Source organism: Patagioenas fasciata, chromosome 11, assembly GCF_037038585.1.
Source record: "Patagioenas fasciata isolate bPatFas1 chromosome 11, bPatFas1.hap1, whole genome shotgun sequence".
NCBI lineage: Eukaryota > Metazoa > Chordata > Aves > Columbiformes > Columbidae > Patagioenas > Patagioenas fasciata.
Genome location: NC_092530.1, coordinates 11,385,297 through 11,403,613, shown reverse-complemented (window position 1 = coordinate 11,403,613; position 18,317 = coordinate 11,385,297). Strand labels below are relative to the sequence as shown.

General features: G+C 36.3%; 1 long non-coding RNA gene across 1 annotated transcript in view; it reads left to right on the top strand.

The window, feature by feature from the left end:
• The window catches only part of LOC139828889 (uncharacterized), a 449,358-nt gene extending 432,245 nt beyond the window's left edge, over positions 1–17,113 (top strand). Inside the window, exon 4 of the long non-coding RNA XR_011740946.1 lies at positions 16,866–17,113. This is a non-coding gene — a long non-coding RNA (uncharacterized lncRNA). The remainder of the gene's footprint in view (positions 1–16,865) is intronic.
• Positions 17,114–18,317: the final 1,204 nt, after the last annotated feature.

Here is an 18,317-nt window from a genome sequence, read left to right as displayed (position 1 = left end):
CCTGTGGAAGGTGTATACATAGGCACATGACAGGTAAAAGAATAAAGAATTGTATTGATAATTTGCAAACACATTAAAAAGCATTTTTAACATAAGCTATCTGTAGAATATGTCACAATATCTACAAGGAGAACAGATGAAGTTGTGGGTCACAGAGCAGTAAAACGTAACTCCGCAGTACCGCGTCCCACTCAGTGGTACCTAGTGGTGCATAGTGGTGCTCCGGCAGGGGGATTGGACTGGATGATCTTTCGAGGTCCCTTCCAATCCCTGACATTCTGTGATTCTGTGATATGGGGGGTGTGTGTTCATACATCTACACCAACGTGTGCGTTTTCCCAGGATGCAGAGCCAGCCTTGCCGCGGGAGCCCCGCACACCCCCAGCACAGCACAGCCGGGGAGCGATGCGCCAGCAGCAGCTGCGGCGCCGGTGGCACAGGGTCTGTGCACATCCTTGTCTGGCATCCCAGACCCCGAGCAGTGCCACCAGAAAAGCTGCCAAATTGATTGCCTTTGTCTTTGACCTGTAGCAATAGCTCAGCAGCTATTTAAAATCTCACGGGATGCTACTTCCAGCAATATTTGTGGTTTTCAGCTGCTGAAAGCATGTGCATTTATGTGTGCCAAGCTGGCTTGCACTTTTGTCTATAAATATCTGAATTGCTGTGAGCATCACCCCTATTGTTATGTATTTAATATACTCTGTAACTAGCACCAGCATTTACACACCATAAATGTCTGTGCTTTGGTTGCATTTTAAATAATCAGTATTTCATGATCAGCTTTTGATCACATGTTAACACATGAAATAGTAGCTTCCTCTTTCAAGTAACCATGGTATTTTAATGTTTCATGTAAGCACACTAGCAAACATGCCTAGAGGTACGAAGTATTTGTTTCATGGTAAAAAATATAGGAGTAATAGAATAGCACATAGTCATGATTTGCAAATTTTGTATTACAGAGCATTTTGGCTCAAGGATTTTGTTATTCTTGAGCCAAGCTGTGCTAACCATTTCTTTATTTCATTATTTGTTTTGTCTGAGATTCTTATTAGCTGTTAAATGTTAAATGGGACATTTACAACAAGTAATAAAAAAAAGTAAAAAGTTTCGATTTAATTGGAACTGCCCCCCCAGCAATTTGGCTACATGTAGCTCACTGTTTTAGCAGTCCCTTAACAGACCAAAACTAAATGAAAATACAGGACTTTGTGATCTGCTCACTTTTCTGAAACTTTTGGGTAAAGTTTCAAATGTGCAATTTCACAGCTCCTCTAAGGGAAAAAAAGAAGCTTTTAGATACCCTGAAATAAAGATAGTCTGGAGAATACCTCCAGAGTATTCTGGAAAATGCTAAAACACTGAAAAAAAAAATGCAGAGTGTTTGAGCTGGGTTATAAGACAATACCTGGAGACACTTCAGCATACCACAGTAAGAGCTATAACAATATTAGTTTTTAAAGTTTCAGGTGTGTTCAGTTTTTTTTTCCAGTTATATTATCTTTTTTGTTTGTCATATAAATATTTTAATACAAACAGAACTTTTCTTTCTGAAAGATCAATGCTTTGTTTTGTTTTGTTTTTCCTATGCCTGCTTACTTTGCAAGATGCAGAGCTAGAGTGAGATGCTGCTGTAGGAAAGAAATCTGTATAGGTCTGAGAAAAGTGCAACAAATAGTTAATTTGCTCCTGTTGGTATTAGTTGCCCTGAAATATTTGATCAAGGATTTATGTGATCAAATAGGCATCTGCCACTTCTTTTTGATTCTCTTCATCTAATGTTTATTGTTCATAATTAGCTCTTCATTGCTGTTAGACAGACATTTCTTAAGTACTATGTTTTTTCTTGCTCTGTAAACTGTGTCCATGAAAATTCATTTCAGTTTCCCAAAAGTGGGGATAGATGAGTAAGCATTTGCTATCGATGTGAGTTTCTGGGGCTTATTGAAACGTATTCCTGAATATTTTCTTTGCAGACTTCGCACGTACCTTTCATTCGTTCTGGATATGTAGTGGATTTGGGCTTGTCTTCATAGGGTTATGAAAGCAGACTATGGAATGTTACAGACAGTGGCAATTACAGAAAGTCAGTAAAGAAACATAAGAGAAAGCGAGATCAGTGTGAGATCAGTGGCACATTGGCATCTCTTTTGTGGCATCTGCACAGTCTGCGTTGTTCTGTGCAAAGCCTGGAGGGCCTGAAGTCCTACTCAGCTATAGGAACGCTCCCTGGGCTCTGGGGGAAGGTTGAGATGCATGAATCAGTGGCACGCTGTAAATGAGAAACGGAGTGAGACTGCCTGGTTTTGATGAGAGCATTAGGGTGAAGTGATAGATTGAGCTGATATTACTGAGGTAGGGAAAGCTGTATATCATAAAAGAATGGGTAGACAAGGAGATAAAACAATACTACGCTTTGTGTCAACAAGAAATGTGAAATGTGTGAGGAAATGCATGGAATTATAAAAAAGAACGAATGAGTTTTCTCGCCAGCACAGTAGTCTTTGCATAAATTCTGTTGTTTACTGCTTGTTGTAAGACTTAGTATATGTTGTGTTCCTTACACTGCTATTATATACTTTATTTGGGCATATGGTGACTTATTGAAATCTAGTCCTTCAAACATTTAGTGCTTTGTACCATGATAATGATGTCTGCAGTGGGAATACTGGCAATAGCAAGAAACAGGCTTGAGGAGTCAGAGATTCCTAGACTGTGTCCCTGCACTTTAATTTAAAAAGTTCATGCTTCTGAGCGTCATTTTTCTTTTATAGTGAGGATCACATTACAGTTAAACAGCAAACTGGTACTAGAATGACTGTGTGCCAAGAAATAGTGCTGCAATGGTGGCTGTGCAGTCTGCACATTTTTTGATTTTATGATTGATAAGATGCATCAAGTTCCAGACGTCTCTGGATGCTCATCATCGATGGTTAGGCCTGGGAGTGGTCTCAAGAGATGTTCCAGTTCATCCTTATCTCCCAAGATCAATTAAACCAAAACTGTTCCTGAATATTTGCCTAATTTTAAGATCTGTTTAAAAGAAAAAAGAAAACACACACACACACAAATCAGATTCTAGCAACTTAATTATCAAAAATAGAAATCATTTAAAAATATAAATAATTAAATATACAATGGGGAGGCAAGAAAAATTAGCTGGTATGATTTTAATAACAAACTAACCTCAACATTTTCCTTTCCTCTTTTCTCCCTCATTTCTCCCTCTTTTCTTTCCCCTGAAATTCTGGAAGTCAAATTTCACATATTGCACTTTTGTATACATATTCTCCTGTGATGTTTTGATATCTTTCATCCAGTTTTGATTCATTACACAAGTTCTGAAATATTCAGCATTTTATTTTAAGTACAACTTTATTACTTTTCAGATTTCTTAGTATTTCATGTTTTTTCTCAATCTGAATTTTCAACCAGCACTTTCTATATATTATTTTTTCTTCAAATCTCCATGAAGTCATTTAGGTATTGATAAGCATGAATTTAAATATCCATTTTAATATAATTCAGTGACAATCTGAGATGCCAAATGCATGGACAAATGTATGGGTATTCTTATTCTATAAGTGGAGCAGGGAGCATCACCTAAAATCAACATTAAACAGCTTCATCATAAGACCTAGTTTTCACATGTCTGTATTACTCTTTAACTACTTGCACTGAATTTGTATATGAAATCTGTCTGCCTCAGTCTGCATCTACTTTAAAAAAGGCCAGCAAAAATACTGCTCATGTCCAGAATGAGACAAGGAGAAAATACATCGGTTTGCGCAACTAAAAGATGATCTGACACCTCACAATGCCATCCTCAAATGTTCCCAGAAGTAGGTAGGGGCAAGAGAACTGTGATATCCAGGATATTATTCTGGAATATTTCAGATGAAACTCTGAAAATTAAATCCACCTTGAAACCTTCTGGTACATCCAGCTTTCTCAGATTTCATTTTGCAGCAATCTTTGTACCAGTTTTATTTGCAGTGGGTGTGTATAATCCAGCCCTGGAGCCAAACAAGACTTTTCCTGCAACTTTGATTGTGTAGGTTTTGCCAAGAGAGAGTCAGAGCACATAAGCAAGAAAACTCTCCCTCCCATGCCCTCTGTAGCCCCTGCACAGTGGATGAAACCCAGTGGGAAAGTTTTCAATCCTTTTCCAGAACTAGTCCACAAAGAAGTTTACAGCATTTGGACCCATGTGATAGGTCCCAACCCTTTTAAGGAAGCATGTGGTTTTAAAGAAGATGGTATTTAATCAGAGGACTGAGGGGGTGGGGAGGAGAGGGGGAAACAAAAACAAACCAAACAACAAAAGCAAAAAAGGCACAAAACATAAAAGCAAAGTCCATTCTGTGTCAAGGCAGAAAGCTGATCTGTCCCAGTGCCCTGTGACAGGTCACTGCCTAAAGGGATTGCTTAGGCAAGAGCACAAAGGGAGGATGCAGTGTGCTGCTCATCCAGAGAGCTCCCCAATTCTCCACCACTTTGTGGCCCAGTGACTTCTGTAGCAAGAAAACTGTTTGGATCCCCTCTCTCATTTATTTCAGCAGCTGAATACAATTCAGTGAACGAGGCAGGGTGTTGCAGGAAGAAAAAAAGATGTCCTCATGGTTAGTGACCTGGAGAATTGGTTTTCTTCATGCTCCTGACACACGGTAATGCTGCGCTGGTTACTAAACCCACACTTGATAAGGGCTTTACCTTAACTGTATATTCTGGACATGTGACTTGGGGCTGTAATATATACCAGTGCTGAGAGCTCACGGCTGCAACTGAAGTAAATTGCTCTGCCTTGAATATATAAAGTACAATATAACAATAAATCAGATTTTAGATTTCTGGCATTGCATCTACTATCTTTAGAATAGGAATAACAGTATACAGTTAGCTATTATGAATGTGTTGTGAAGGACCTAAATACTGCACTGATGAGTGTCACAGAAAGGCTGTGAAGACATTAATCATTTAGTCTATGGGGATTGAATCACATACAATAAACAAGGCATGACACCATACAGTAAACAGTGGGGATAAAAACATAATATTGAATAAGCATCACCAAGTGATTTATTTACATCTTGTGTGCTAATGGAGGGCATTTTTTCTGCGGAAATATTAATCTGGGGGTTTTATCATAAGGAGACTATGAACTGACTGAATCGTGATGTTTCCTAATTTTAGTTACCTAATTCTGAAACTTTAGTAATTTGTGCAGTTTATTTCTAGAAGAGGAATACTTGTGGTTCATCTGACCTTGTGGAGCACGTAATCATTTTATATGCTTTTAAATGTGTCTATTGCTTATTATTTGAGTTGTTACTTTTATCATATGCAGAAGCAAATCTTTTAAGGCTTTAGAGTCCTATAAGACCTTACTAGCCACTATAGCAACTTTGACATCATCACCAGCACCAGATTTTTTTCTCAGCTATGGAAAAAAAAAGCCCCTGTAATTCGAAACAGCTCCATTTTTAGCAAGAAGATACAAATTTTTCTCTTATGACTCTATTAGAGTCAAGGAGTAATAACAGAGAAGAACATGATATTCTATCTGTATGTAGAAAAGGGACGTTCTCTCATGAGTTATGCCTGGAAAGAGAACTTAACAACTTACTGGTACTGTCAGTAAAACAGCATTTTATTGCATGGGTCTGTTGGCTTTTTCACACAGGGAAAAATGTGAATTTCCCAAAGGTTTAGTGATTTGGAAGGTGCTATTTCGATTTATTGTTATCATTATGTTAGACTTAGTCTGCATCATGTAGTCAGGCCTCAGGTAACATATGGGAAAGTCAGGAGGTTGATGAGTTTCAGGAGCTTATTTGCCAAAATACTCTGGTCTGGTGAGGAGGCATCTAGAGCTGCAGTATTTACTGTAATGTCAAAAAAACCCACAACCAAAGACCCAAGAAGATAAATAAAATGTATGTTCAGGTCCCCAGAAGGTAGGAGCCACTGGCTTTGCCTCCATTTGCACATTGTGGAACCCTGCAGGGTTTCCACACCTGGGGTCTGTATGGTTTTCTACCATTCTGAAGACAAAATCAGTGAGTTGTGGTTTTTTTTTTTCACAATAACACGTATATGTTCACCAGCTAGAAGTTTCAAGAAAGTTGTAGACATTTCATTTGGGTGATGTCTACAGTGAGCACATAAGTTTATTTTCAAATGGTGTTAGGTAACATTTTTTACTAACACAATAATCGTGAACCTGTAGTAAGTAAACACAGCACAATTTGTGTTCAAAAGCATAATGATGTTGATAAGCTCAAAGATGCTATTACAAATCCTTCAAAACATGAACAGTAAAGACTAGGAAAAAAAAGGGAATAATATCATTACTTTATTTGAAAGATTGTACTTTTAATAATGCATTTTTCCCTATTTTCATGTTACTGATGCATTTGGTGTGATATGACATTTTTATAAAAATAAGTTCTTAAGGCCTGGTTTAAAACCCAGTAGGTGAACAACAAATTTTATGTTGACATCATTAGACTTTGGTGCTTGAGCATTCTTGAAAATCAGATGAAACTCAAAAAAAGCATCCAGCCATAACTTCTCTTAAATCCTTTTGAACCCTTCCGAGTGAAAGTGCATCATCTCCAAAGTTATCTTTCCAGAGCTCAAGGTGTGAACAGCTTCAGTCATTAAGGCCCAAGTAAAGCCAGTGCATATTTGTCTCCTTAACAAATTAATGAGAATTTAAGCTGATTTTTTTTTATCATTGCAAAAATCACATATTTTTTTAATAAAACTCTGGATTGAATCAAAGCAGCTTGATGCAACACGTGCTGATGCTGATTATTTAGTGTCATAAGCAGTTGCTCGCAGCTGAACAAGCTCCTTTGCTGAATAGCCAGAGTAAAGGATGCAAAGAAGATAATGTGATACCACCAGAGCAGTGTACATTATATATATTGTAATGAGGATGGGCAGTGATCTACTTCTGAGTTCAATAATGGACACTATGATCTTGGCCTAAAAAAATGCTATTGCATTTCCGTGTTGAAAAGTACACACTGAATATGTTGGACAACCTGTAAAAAATATTATTGGTAACTTTCAATTAGATTTCTTAATCTTTTGTTACTTTGCTTGCCACCGAATTCACAGTTTAATCACTGTTATCTGGACTGAGATTTTTATAGGTATTTAACAGAATGCCATTGTGCCTTTAGCATGAAAATTATTTTGAAAAAATGTGAATCTACATGGAATCATAATTGCAAACAAATGTTTTAGAATAATACTAACAAACACACACCTATACACACATGCATATGTATAAAAATACTTCACAGTATGCATTAACTTAGCCCACTTGTGCCCTCCCTCCTTCCTATATACACTGGTACTGTTACCTAGTTAGTATATTCCAGAGTTAAAATGAAATAGTTCAGATGTCTAACAGTAATTGAGAACAATTCTTCCTCTCCGTAATGTGGAGCACCAAGAATGAACATATTTTTCCTTTTTGGTAGTAAACATGTCATGTGACTCTAGTTAGAGGACCATACTCTTTGGATTTTATGGCAAATATAATCTCTCTCTACTGATAAAGTACTATAATGTTGTTGGAGTATCTGAGAAGGCATTCAGTCAGTACAACAGACCTGTATACGTTTTGCATGGCATTTGTCTCAAATTCTACAGCACTCTGCAATATGCTGAAATACTTAGAGTTACTTTATAATTGTAGTAAACCCTTTCTGCTGTCAAGGAACCTTTATTCAGTGTCAAGGAACTGATTTCGGTGTTTGCTGCAGAGAAAGCTGTTGTGTATTACCAAATGCTGCAACGGTAGTAAATAATTTAAAGTTATTAAACTAGAATGTGTTTTATTTACACAATGTTTGTGTAAACAAATTTATTTTTTATACAGTAAAATTTCAGTAGTAAAGCCTCACTTTCAGCAATTAGACATGAGGAAGAATTTTTTTATGATGAGGACAGTGAACCAGTGGCCCAGGTTGGCCAGAGAGGTGGTGGATGAACCATCCCTGGAGACATCCCAGGCCAGGCTGGACGGGGCTCTGAGCAACCTGAGCTGGTGAAGATGTCCCTGCTCATGGCAGGGGTGGACTTGGGGAGCTGGAAAGGTCCCTTCCCACCCAAACTATTCTATGATTCTCTATTTTTCTTAGGAAGGTGGAGTTATTAGTTTGTCCTCAATTAGGAAGGTGTGCTATTAAAAATTAAGAGTTTCTATCATCCATTTGAAGTTCTTCCCATCCAGAAATCATTCACTAGAGCTGAATAACTTAAACATTTTAAAATAAAATTATGACAGGTAAAACCTCTTGGAACGTAGTAATTATAAAAATGATATTAGAATATTGGCAGACCTATGTCAGCAAAGATTGCATGCCTCCTGCACCACCCTGAGTGGGAAAGGCTTCACCGTGGCCAAATAATTGCCCTGCTAACAAATAAGCAGGGATTATATGTGTACAGCTCTCACTGGCTTTGAAAGAAAATGATTTTTAAAATAAGCACAGAACTTCTGGAGTCCATGAGCAGAACACCTTCTTATAGCAAGCTTCTTGGACCTAGTCAGTAACTTCTGTTTCCTTCACTTTGTTGGCTTTATTTCCCCCTACACACCACTTCATTCACATTCCCATTGGAAAAATATGGAATAATTGAGGAAAGAGGATTTTTTTAATTCTTTCCCTCCTCCTTCAACTATTCTGTAGATTTTTCTTTTTAGGAGAGAGAACAGTTTATGAAGATAAGGACTATCTTTAGTTTTGTTAATATCTGCATAATTCTGTGCAAGCTCTAACGTTGTCACTGGTATTACAGTGATGAAAAGAAAGCAAAATTTGCTCTTGGGACACACATTGAATGAAGACGACAAAGAAAAGCAAAATAAATAGCGCAGTAACTGTGGTCAAAAAGATTATTTATGTGGGCTCTGTGGTGTGAACAGGGTGAGTGTTGACAAAACCAGCAGGAATAAAATATTGGAGATATCCCCAGGGAGTCTGCAGAACAACTCAGGCTTTACTTAGCCTGGAGGTGAAAGGCAGATTCAGTTCTCTTTTCTGCCAAAGACTATTCAAGTTTTCAGCAGCAACCTCATAGGAGAATCTGAATATAGAGTATTCCTTGAGAACACACAGAATGATTCACAGTAAGCTGCTTTCAGTCTCTACTGTTTGTAGTGTTCTATGTTGTACAAAATACTTAAATATTTAATAAAGCAGAGACTGGGACTGTAGCCACTAGCTACTGAGTTAAGTCAGTCCCAGGGCCACCTTTTTACTTTCATGTTGTAAATTGTGATTTAGATTCATTTGAACTGCTTTAACTTTTGTTAAAAGAGTCAGAAATGTTTCATTTAACTGGGTTTTTTTTAATTATTTTTTTTCGGTAAGAAGAAAAGTTTTTCTGATTTGGGTCAAATTTGCCAAGTTTTTCATACCAGGATAACCCTTTATTACTTGAAAAGTAATTTCAGAGTAAGAGCCTTTTTTTTTCTACTGTCCAGTCTGACAGTTTAATCCTTGTTTTCAAAATTTCTGATTTCATGTTACTGTCATTAACAAATAATATTCCTGCTCAGAATAGGAACAAAAATAAGATGCTACTTCTGAATATTGCATTAATGAAGCTTGGTATCTGACCACATAAATCTTTGAATCCCTTTGCACTGTGCAAATGATGTTTATTGTTACATACATACTTCTTTAATTTTACATATAACTTCTTTAATTAAAATTACTAAGTGCTTTTAAGTTTGAGTAATCACTACATCTAAAAGATTTCTACAGTCTTTACAAATCTTTGAAGTCAGTATACATACATGTAAATGCGCAAATATTATTACAAGCATTTCGTTTCAAGTGCCATCTAAATAATCTTCAGTTATCTTTATTTACTTCATATGTCTAAAGAGTAGTTATAAGTTTCCCTAACATACAAAAGTGTAGAATATCTGTAATAGGCATTAGGAAACCATTGGGGAAAATAGACACTTTTCACTAAATAAAAGCTCTTTGCCAGTACCTGGAAATTACTTACTTTGTACTTTGATTTTATTTTCTCAAGATATGCTGTCTCTTGAATATGTTTTGGGATCGTGCACTGTAAAATAGACTAGTGCTCCTAAACAATATTTAAAATGACATTTTTATTAAGTTGGCATGAAGCATGTTGCTGAATTGCTTTTAATATGATAATGTTTTGCAGTTTACTACGCCGTAAGTGCAGTTTGGCAGTTGAGTTTACATGAATATTTCATCCAGAAAAGGCCATGAGTTTGTAATTATAAATAGACCTGTTCAACAGAAAGAGATGGATGATTCTGCAGCTCCTAGTTTTCCAAGGAAATGAGAGCTAGTTGAAGACTGAAGGCAAGGACTTCCAGCTGCAGAGGGACATATGCAGATCACTGTAAACAGTATATAAAGGTTTAGTCGCTTTCCAGAGTGGATTACTTGGGGTTGGTTAAGATGCTCAAATTTTGGTCTCTTGGTTTCTTCAGCTGTGTATTTGCAAAGGTGCTGCCTCATCGAGGAGGTGATGCTAGACCTTCCTCCCTCCTCAAACCTTTTTTCTTCCACCAGCCAGCTCACTTTGTTTCAACTATTTAATGCTAATATCCGTATGGACTTTTGTATTCAAGAATAGGGGAGTCCAGGTGAAAAAAGATGTGAATATGAGCCTACATTTTAACTTTCAGAATTTTCTTGTGTTACGCATGACACAAATGTATCATGATGCAAAAATGCCTGACCTGTCAACATTTCAGGCAGATTTGGAATTGGAATTAGTGTGGCAGGACTCCTGAATTAAGTGGGTATGCCTTTTTAGACCCCTAAAATGTCTGTTGAACATTGATTCAAAAACTTGGACAGGTTTAGGCCAAGCTAACTCACGTGTCTTTGTGATGGGTTTTGTGATGTAGACATGCCAACAGATGAAAGGGAATAAAAGCAATAGCAAATTGTAAATACTTTAACTTCACTCCTGCTCACATAAATAAAATATAATACTTGTGATTATATAGGAAAAAAAAATCCTCATTGTTATTGTTTTGTTAGAGTGAAGCAAAATTAATTTTAATTTGTTGAGTAACTATGGATTCTTAAATCCTACCTAAAGATAAGAGTCATAAGAAACTGAGCTGTCTTGTTTTAGCAGAAAAGTTTTTCTGTGGCTATATGTCACCACCGAGACATGAACAACGTGGTGAGAACATGTTTACATGTTTTCATATATGCATTTTGAAATATTAGAGATATATATATATATTTCTATTATGGAGAAAGAAACTAGGAAAGCACTTGGAAAAGAAATGGAGGAAATATACCATATGCATGTAATAGCTACATAAATAAGGAACAAAGAGTTAAGAGTTGAATTCTCTCCTGAAGAACTAAACAGGATAGGGAGGTTAGAGGCTAATCTTTCCTCCATTGAAGTTAATGGCAAGGCATCCATTAACTTTAGTAGGAGCTAGATTAGCCTCAAAAGTACTTAACTATAGCAGGATAAAGGATTTAAATTATTATTATCCTGAAAGAAAACACAGTGTAGAAGAATATTGACAGCGCAAATACATTGGTATGAAAAGAACAGGGAAAAGAATACAAGGTACTTTCAAATACCATTCCTGTTTTTGCAATGGAAAAGAGGAGAAAGGAAGAAAGGAAAGGAGAAGAGCAAGGAGACTGAGGTTTATGCTGAAGGATAATGCATGACAGAAGGATTAAGATTCAACAGTCTCAGGTTGATGTGCACTAGAAAATTTCTCTACAAATACCTCTGTAGTAAATTTACATTAAAGGCCAAGGGAAAATTAATGGTCCTACCCTAAGAACTGCAATATAAAACTTAATTTAAAATATACAAATCATAATTTAAAAACCCCAAGGATACAAGAATATACAAATTTGCAGCTTAGATATGCTTCTGAATTACTGTGTGGTCTTCAGTAAATAACATAAACTCTCCCTGTTTTGGATCCCTAACAATATTTATTCATTTCACACATTAAATATTAATATTGTTCAGTGGTTTGAAAGGCACAAAATGCTAAAAAAATACTTCTTTATTGTTTGATCATAATATTCCCAAACCTAGAAGAAAGTTGGACTCCTCAATATTTTTCCTATAGCCAAAGAGAGCATGCTGCTATAAACTGTAGTGGAAATAAACAGCATTGTTTTATTCAGTTAACTGTTCCCTTTTAGTAGTATTTTTAATTCATATGAGTTAATGCTGATACAAAATAAAACCACAGAAAATTGTTTTATTTTCTAATTAAAATTAAAAAAAAAAAAAAAAAAGTCCCTTGAATGGACATTGCAGTAAATGCTCCAGTATCTATATCTATTCGGTTATTTTATATCTATGTATATAGTTTCAGTTGTTAATATTTCTTGAATTTTTTCCTCCTGCATCCCCTTTCCATTGTAATTCATTTATGCCAAATGTTTGATGTTAAAGACAAACAGACTTTGAATCCTGTCCCTTTCCTTTTCTTTATGAATTAATTTCTTGATGTATGCATGGGCAGGTTTTCTTTAACCATAATGAATGCACACTTGATTTAATCTTCTCAGAGTGTTTGTGATTTCATAAATACGCCTTTTTGTAAATGAAGAGTTTTTTTCTTAAAAGCTTGACTTTCAATTTGCTCAAAAATGTATTGTGAAATCAACCTGTCACGAAAGCTGTAGGAAGGTTTATTTTTTCCTGTTTCTCAGTGTTCTTCTCTAAGAAATACTTGCATTAATACAACTGGAAAATTGGTGTCTTAATTCTGACAGACTCGCTGTGTGAAGAAAACAAAAACTAGTTATCTTAAAAACAGCTAATTATGAAAACAAACTTGCAGTATAGGTCACGAGATCTCAGATGATTCATTTTTATTTCATTAAAGAGTAGGAAACTGTCAAGGCAAATTCAAAGAGATTCTGAAAATGGAAGGTCTGACTCGACTTTGATTTACATTTTACAAAGCAGAGGCTTGAAATTTGGCAGGAGGAGGGAAATCTCTGTGTCAGAAATACGTCTTTTGCCATTTCTATGAAAATCTATCCGTACTTGGTGAAATACTCAGCCTTTGAAAAGTTTCTCTCAGAAGAGATTTGCTATATGTGAAAAGGAAATAAAAAACTTGGAAGTTTCCTTCTTCTCTGGCATGGGCAACTGCTGCTGCCTTACACTGCCCAGGTCCTGTCTCTGCCAGGCGGTCGCCGTACCTACCTTGGAGCTGTTGCTCCCAGCTGCAACATGCTGCTCAACTGGATGTGCTCTCCTAAGGGCTGCCCAAAAAGTAAGAGAAAGACAGTTCTTACACGTGATTCATAACATTGATTGGGTGATTCTTTTCTTCTCAGACCTACGAATCCATGGTGCAGGATGCACCAAGAGCACGTGCTTGCAATGCAAGGGCTGGAAGACGGTTCTTCATGTGGCTCCCAGCACAAGTACTTGAGTAGGCTGTGTTAACTGGGGGGCTGTGTTAGCCAGGGAAAGTAAAGAAGATAATCTTGAAGTTATCTCGATGCTTTCTCAAAGTTTTCTAGTGATTTTTCTGTGGTGAAGTCAGCGTGACCAAAAGTGACATGCTCTTCAACTGATGGTTTTTAAAATAATATCCACAACTGAAGAAGTGTCATCTATAAGAAAAATAATAAAACACATCCTCCTTCAAAATACAGTGTACTTTCCCTGAAAGAACTTTATAAAACATATTATGTTGCTGTCTTTCTAAAACCTTTGTGTTGTTCTGGTGTCTAAAAGACAAAAATGTGCTTAGTGCATTAGTCTAGGATTTTGTGAGACTGAGTTCATGTCCTTATCGTGCCATTGGTTTTCTGGAATCTGCACGAATTGGTGTCATCCCTTCTGTACTTTGGTGTGCCATCCATGAAACAGAGTTAATTCTTTGTTATCTTGAGGCCTACTATGAGATTAAATACATTAAATATATTTATATTTTCACATAAAAGGCACCAGACAGGTCTTTGGATAAAAAACAGAAATAATCAACCCTTTCATAATCATGTGAAAGACGTTCTGTAATAAAACTGACATAGTTTTTACAATCAACTTATTTAAGTGCATATTCTATCTACTATTGAAAGAACATAGAATATATCACAGCAGGGAACAATACTGTAATTATACTACTGGGCTAAGATTGCTACTTAGAGTTTTCAAGAAGTTTCTCCAGATATGGAAGGAAAGAGCAAAGTCGCTGTTGAATTACCACGCATGTTGAGCTTCCCCCACTACAACAGCACAGACAATGGTAGCCACGGAGAAATAAATTACTTTTCCTTTCATTAACAAAAAAAAAAAAGCTTTTAAAAATTAAAAATCTTGTTTAATTACCCACAAACTAAATAACTAAATTTAGAAATAAAAATTTACGTACGTTTCTAACCTATCATCAGCGTTCCATGAAAATAAGTCCTTGAATGCTTGCATCAAAAGTGTTTGATGTGCCATAGGCCTGCCCTCTGTTTTCCAGCCAATCTGCAAGGAAAAAGAGGAACACTTTGTTCTTCAAATTTCGCCTATACTTTACACTATTCTAAAACGTGTCCAGCTACTAGTACTGTGCTAATCAAAATTCATTTGTGTCATTCAGGCAGCACTTTAATCAACTGAAACATAGCTAACAAATTTTTCTATATCCAAATTTAATCAGCAAATGACTTTATTAACTAACGAGTAGCAAACCAACAAGCATTTCAGAAAGCTGGAGTAAGCGTTAGAAAGGGCCCAGCACAGGCTGGGCATTAGCCTGTCAGGATTGATTAAGGTCTGTCCCGTCTCCATCATTAAAAGAATAAAATGTAATAAACCTTGCATTAACTTCTAGTGATCCTTCAGTATATGTGACAGCAAAAATACATAGTTGTCTGATACTAGACCTTACTAGCATGCATTTTAAGTTTGCTCAGCTCTCCTATTATACCTGTCAACCAAAGGGAGTTTGTCAACCACCGTCTCACGCTGTCCTGAGAAACTTCAGAGCCTGGGGTCAGGGAGACAGTAACGTGGTAGAAGGACCTCGTATGTGTTGTTCATAGACCTGATTATGAGATCTTATAAGAACATGCCCATATACTTTGAGTTTGTGAGACTTCCTAGCTTGTATTCCAGAGTTTGACTTTAACCCTCTTACTTGCCATGCCCTCATGTGCCTTTTTAAATATGATGCAAAAATTCATAGAAACAAAACAGGTTTTTATGTCTTTTTTTTTTCTTTCTTATTTTAAATGAAGTACCTGTTGTGTGCTTCTGTCTCCTGGTATCAAAGGACAGTGCAAGATGTTATTTCAGTTTCCTATACAGAGGCCAACCTTTCCGCTATCTGTCCTCATCAAAGTTACTCTCCTAGTGACTCAGGAGTACATGTGTCACTGACTTCTGAACTGCAATCATGTCTAACAAATTCCCTCAGCTACTTGAGTTTCACTCAAATCTAGTAGCTAAAATTTAAATACTTTTTAGTGCACTGCTTGTCCTCACGTGTACAAGGAACTGCCTGCCAGCATCTGAAATACTGTATTTATTTTGCTTCCAATCTAAATTCATGCTGTCAACAACTGATGGATATTTTTTTCTCTGTAGGATTTAATTGAATAAGCTTTGGTTTTGATTTTTAGGATGTTTATGAATTTTAGTTAATTGTTAAAACCAGAGGAAAATAGAATATACATTCCAGTGATTGCTACTAAAAATAAGCTTACAGATAATTTCTTTATGAGCTCCTGTACTGTTCAAAATAGGCTTTGTGATTATGCTCAAGGCAGGATAGGGGAATATAGCACACTCTTCACTATTATAATTATCGACCCTGAGAAAACAGGTATCCTTGCATCATCAAAGACTAGAAATCAGTAATAATAATGAAAAAGATAATAAATCTAAGGGACCAGGTTATCTCCATTATCTGATGCATTAGTTCTTTCTTTTTATTTAAGTTCTTTCCTTGCCTTTCGAGAGATTTCTGCTTAGGTCACGTTATTAGACCAAGTCTGTCTTCTTTGTCATGTTATTGTACACAGAAGGAATATAGAATGAAACATAAGGCAAGCTTTTTATTCTTTGGGTTTTTGGACAACCCTGGCGTGGGGTAGGTGGGGTGTAGATTTAACCTTTACACTCCTCTTGGAGCCGTTGACTACCAGTAGGTGAAGGCTGAGCCAGAGGCACTTTAGTTCTGCCCTCTTGTATTCCACTCATCAGTCAAGAACAAGTCAGGGATAACATTAATCCCCAGAGGTAGTTTATACCACTCACACATATGTTACAGTGGGGAGGGGGGGGTGTTGTGTGAAGGGTTCTGGGTTTGTATCTCATGGACATATCCATACGTTAAACTGTAAACTGGCTTTCAGCTGCACTGATGGTAAACTCAAAAACATGTGTTTAGAGGTCTGTAATGTGTCACTTGATAGTGATTGTTATGCAGGATGATGTATGCTAATTTTATTGATGTGTGATGGATATATTAAACTAAAATGGTTCCATACACTAGGGTTTTTTTTCAGTGAAATTATTTTTCTGTCTTGCCAAGTAGAGGAAATTTTGTTTGAAACAAGAGATCTGGCCTCTTAGTATTTCACATCTACCCAAACAATATAAGTCCATTATTGCTTGTGCATTCAACAAACTCTCATAGAAGAAACGTTACTATGTGATATAAGTAGATCCCAAAATCACAAATAGTGATTTGTATTTGGAGCCATGTTCTGTGGATCTGCTGAGTTCCTGAAGAGCTCAGCTATGCTGAATGACCGCAGATGGTCACTGAGTGATAAGTCATGCCTGAGCAAAGCCCACTGAAGTTCCTTTACATTTTTTATGTGTTCTAGGAGAAGAGACTCCATGTTTTTCACACCAGAACTATCTTGCTGCCTCCAGTTAGCAGCAGTGGAAGCGGAAGCTGGTCCTGATTCCCTGTGAGTGAAACAAATTTTAGCTTGAGGAGCCTCATGAAGTTGTGCTTTCTACATTCAGAAACAGGTACTTGTAAATCCTTGTAGGTGCTTTACGCAAGTGCTTTCCTTTGCTAACAGCTGGACTTAAACTTGATGCTTGGGAATTCTAAGTTGAATTATTCTCTATTATACTTCAAGAACGGTGATACGAAAGTTGGAGCAGGATAAATGTAGGAAATGCAATATCTTTAAGATGCTAGTCTAAGGTGTAAGAATACTTTTTATTGCAGTCTTTAGCTGAATTTCAGTGTCTCACAGGGAACCTTGAAATTCTAGGCTATTTGTTTTTTCCTGTGCAGATATGGAAAACTTCCAAAATTAGCAAACATGAAAATTGGGGGGCTGGGGGAAATGTCATATATTTGAATTCTAGAAGTGAATTTCTTAATGAAAAGGTTTCCTTAGAGTTTTTTCCTTGTCAGGTTTCAAAAAAATACGAAGTGATTTTACGCTATCAAAATGTGAACTCTGTTGTAGAGCATTAAATGTGAAAATTATATGCAAATGAATGAAAGTTCTCTTCCTGATTGAACATATCATTGGCTTTCCTATTTTTGTGATTACTGATGTCAGTTGTTCAGACGTGTATTTGGAAATGTAGTCGAAAAAGTTTCATGTTTTTTGTCCTTATGCACATGACAGAAGAGCCAGGAGATTGCACAGCCCTAGAGTTGTGAGCCAGGCTTTGCTAGAATAGAAGCTATGCGTGATTTCTGAGTGGTATTTTTTGATTAGACACTCTTAATTATTTTGGACTTAAGTTTTCTTATAACATGAGACAATCTAGCAGGCTTTACTAGTGTGTATTCAGTATGTTCTTTATTGCAGTAAAAATCGACAAAAAAATAATACTAATCGCTTGATGTTATTCTGTTGCAGAAATAGCCAAGTTGAGTAACTTAATGGTACTGTACAACAGTACAGTTGTGTTCTTTTACAACCTTATTATTTAAATTTCTTTTTGCTATATGTGAGGCTAATTAGGAAATTCTTTAGAGGGAGTGGATCATAATGGGTTACAATTTCATGCAATACAACCTGAATTGTATTTGTGATCTGCCAATATTTTCTTAGTATAAACGTAAATGGCAAATAATTAAAAGTACTGAGATTTTAAGATATGGCTATGATATCGTATAGAGAGAATGATTTTGAGTTTTTTTATGATGTCAGTGGTACTTTGAACAGTTGTTCCACTTAATTGCTAAAATATAATTGGCTTTCTTAATGGCTGTATGTACATTATTTTAGAATTTTGCAATTTTAAGGCCTTACATGTGGGCTGAAGTTTTCAATACATTTTTTTCCCAGAATTTCTATTAAATA